This window comes from Fragaria vesca, unplaced genomic scaffold (genome assembly GCF_000184155.1).
Source record: "Fragaria vesca subsp. vesca unplaced genomic scaffold, FraVesHawaii_1.0 scf0513028, whole genome shotgun sequence".
In the NCBI taxonomy this organism is placed as follows: Eukaryota; Viridiplantae; Streptophyta; class Magnoliopsida; order Rosales; family Rosaceae; genus Fragaria; species Fragaria vesca.
Window position 1 is genome coordinate 128,803 of NW_004443426.1, and position 3,443 is coordinate 132,245.

At 37.8% G+C, this 3,443-nt stretch overlaps 1 non-coding gene across 1 annotated transcript; it reads left to right on the plus strand.

Annotated features, from left to right (window-relative positions):
• The first annotated feature begins 475 nt into the window (after nt 1-475).
• Nucleotides 476-2,637, plus strand: LOC101295005. The gene is made up of 2 exons (XR_185471.1): nt 476-1,390; nt 2,322-2,637. It is a non-coding gene; the product is annotated as an uncharacterized LOC101295005 (transcript).
• The last annotated feature ends 806 nt before the right edge of the window (nt 2,638-3,443 follow it).

Here is a 3,443-nt window from a genome sequence, read left to right on the forward strand (position 1 = left end):
CAAACCGGTCAACCCACTTAAAACCCAACTCCAACAATTTAACACCCTAAAAAAATACCCTATTAAAAATTACTTTTTACTAGCTAAAATTTACTATTTTTACTGTCGTCACCATTTCCTCCTACGAATAATTCCTCCGAAATAATCGTCCCTCAAAACCCCTGTAGAGACCAAATAAATTATACTCTCATTGTCGGAGATGGTAAAATTCTTATTAATACCAAGCTAATAAATAAGATAAAAATTTAAAGGTCGGGATGTGACACAACTCATCATCAAAATGAAATACACACCTTGTGTGTTTACCCATCATCATTTATGGTGCGCCCTCTAAATTCCCAGTACTCTGCATTTCAGGTTTTTACGTTTTTTTTTTTTTGCTGGAGCATCCGGTTTGAGCCGGGTCGGGGAATGGTGAATAAGAAGAAAGGAAGGATTGAATTGAGTGGGAGCGAGTGAGTTGGGAGAGTCCGGGAGAGCAAGTTCCAATTTGAATAATGAGAAGAAGATCAATTATGCCGTTGAGTTTCCGGTTGAGTAATTTGCAGGGGTATGTCAAGGTCGAGCAGGTTGCCGCCGGTTGGCCCACCTGGCTTAACATCGTCATCGATACTAGAGAAGGTAGAAATTGCATTTTTGAATTTTGTAAATTTCATTGGATTTGGTTTCTGTATTGATGAATAAGATTCTAGCTTGTATTGAAAAACATTGAAGAACTTCCCGAAGCTTGTTCTTCCTTGTTCTTCAGTCGAGAAAGAAATTGGGTTTCAGTAGGTGTGAGACTGAGTTTTGGGCGTGAGTTTTGCTGGGTTTAACAAAGAAAGGACATTATTGAAAAGTCGCTGGGTGTACTTACAGATTCTATAATTTTTGGGCGTAAATAATTTACTGGGTCTACTTAATAATTTACTGATACATTTAGAAACACCCCTGTTTTTTTTAGTAGGATCTCAACTCTCACTCTCTCTAAAATCCCAGATTTCAGTTCCTCTCTCTGTACTAACCACGATACCGAGTCCCGATTTGCAGCCTCCGCCGCCTCAAAACCTAGATTTGCCGTCGCCGATGACGTCTTCTAAAGGCGAAGAGAGCCACGAGACGGCGTTTCACTCGCCGCAGTGCTCGCCTCAACAACCCAGATCTTTGAAACCCGGATTTATGAGATGGATTTTTTGTTTTGGTATCCAATAATAGTGTACTACGTCTGAATCAACATCAACATCATGATTACGGGCCTCAATCGAGCAACACAACTTGGCTATTTGACTCAGGTTGAGGGACGTGGTGAAGAGGATTGTCAAGATGCAGAACAAGGGGGAAAAGCTTGGGACTATGTCGCCGATGGATCAGTATCTATACAGAACCCACATCCTTGAAGCTTCACTAATGTGTATGTTTCTACTCTCTTTGCTTTCTAAGTTTAACAGTTGGATTCTTGCTTAGAGTTTTCTTCAATTTTGTGGGATTTGTGTATTGGTGAACAAAATACATTAGAATTTGTGTAACACAATTTGGGTAGACCCTCAGGTAATCCTTACAATTTCATAATTGCAGTGGTTGTACAATTTGACTGTGCATTTGGCATATGGGTTGGTTAGAGTATGTGTTGAAGACTGGTCTGGAGAACTGTCAATACCAGACAACGACTTAAATGTTTTCATAATGTATTGGGTATGGCAGATTGTATATGCAAGTTTGAATGATCACCTTAACATATGAAGACTTCGCCTGCACTTTTGTTGCATATCATCTGCACTTTTGTTGTTCCAATGTGAATTACTCCAATGTCAGTTTCCCTTTTATCTCTGTAAACATGTCAAAGATTACAATTTCCGTGTTTATCTCAATTTTTATCACTCATTGAGTTAATTAAGTATAGAAGGAAAGTGAATGTTTGTTTAATAAATTGTGAGATCAGTCGTACTCCCCAGAATCCACAAATTTTTCAGGCATGGGATTAGAAGATTCTGAAACTGAGGCTATATCATATGCATTAATTGAAACCTCATCCTTATCCGTAATATATGCTTGACTCATGTTGTTGGATCACTTTATTTCATTTAGTAAAATGCATGTAAGTTTGGGCAATAGTACAGTTGTCTACAACCCACTTCTGCAATACCTGTGTTTACTGCTATGCTTCCACCTTCAATGGTTTTGAACACTTGCCGATTACAGCAATGCTGATCATATTTTGTATAAGGGTGTCTTTTTTATTGCTGCCAAAATGAAATGCTTGAGTTGCAATAAAAAGTTGCAGACAATTGACATAGCTCTTGTATGCGTACTAGTAACTAGCTCTTAAGCTCCTTATTACGCAGACTTGCAGGCAATAGATGCTGCTGAAAATTGGCCTTGCAAGATGAAGTGCAGGTTACTGAGAATTTGCATGGATACTTCTGTTATGAACAATGAGCAGAGGGCATATTATTGCAAATGAAAATTTTGCAAGGTGACAAATGAAGTTTATCGAATGTGTAATCTTGTGATTGACCTCTCTTCGGTTGCAGCTGGTGTTTCTCTAGTTAGGACTTGTTTTTCTCTAGTTTTCTGCGTTGCTTTCCCTTTCGTATTATTGTTGTAAGCACCTAGCCTTTGTGGCTCTTATTCTATTTGGTTTGCAGTTAGTCTCCAGTTAATTTGTCGCGTTTTTTTTCACTTAGCTTGTTGCCTTTATTCTAGTTAGTTTGCTTGTTTCCTGTAACTGGTAACATTGCAGCAAATTACTTGTATTATCATTGTACTCAGGAACAATTCAATTCAATACAGCATTGTTGTTGAGATGAGCAAAGACTTGAGATGATTTATTCATACTGAGCTTGCATTCCTACTTGGATTTTGTTCTGCATTGCATTTTGTTTTTACTATCAAAGAGGTCTACTTATATTCTGAAAAATGAATCGATGATATATACGCTAGTATGAAAAACGAGGTAAATCGGCCTTAGTAAACAAGTAGACAAACTCGAAAGTTTCGAGAATTCACACAGACTTGAAGTATTCTTGAGAGATCTACCTGTTTATGAAGCCTAGTCTGTTTATTTCCGAGTAAAGGTGTACTTTTTTTGTGAGAAAAAAAAGCCTACATGTTTACGAAGACTTACCTACCTATTCTGTGAACATGGTGTACACTTTGTTCGATCAGTGCCTCATGATAGGCGTAAACCAACTCGAAAGTTTCGAGAATTCACACAGACTTAAAGTATTCTTGAGAGGTCGATCTGTTTTCGAAGCCTGGTCTACTTATTTACGAGTAAATATCTATTTTTTTTGTGAGACAAAAAGGTCTACCTGTTTACGAAGACAAACCTACTTATTTTGTGAACATGGTGTACAAGGTTTATGAATCATTAACTCATACTACGCGTAAACCGATTCTAAAGTGTCCAGAATTTACAGACACTTGAAGAATTCTTCAGAGGTCTATTTGTTTTGGAAGCTTGG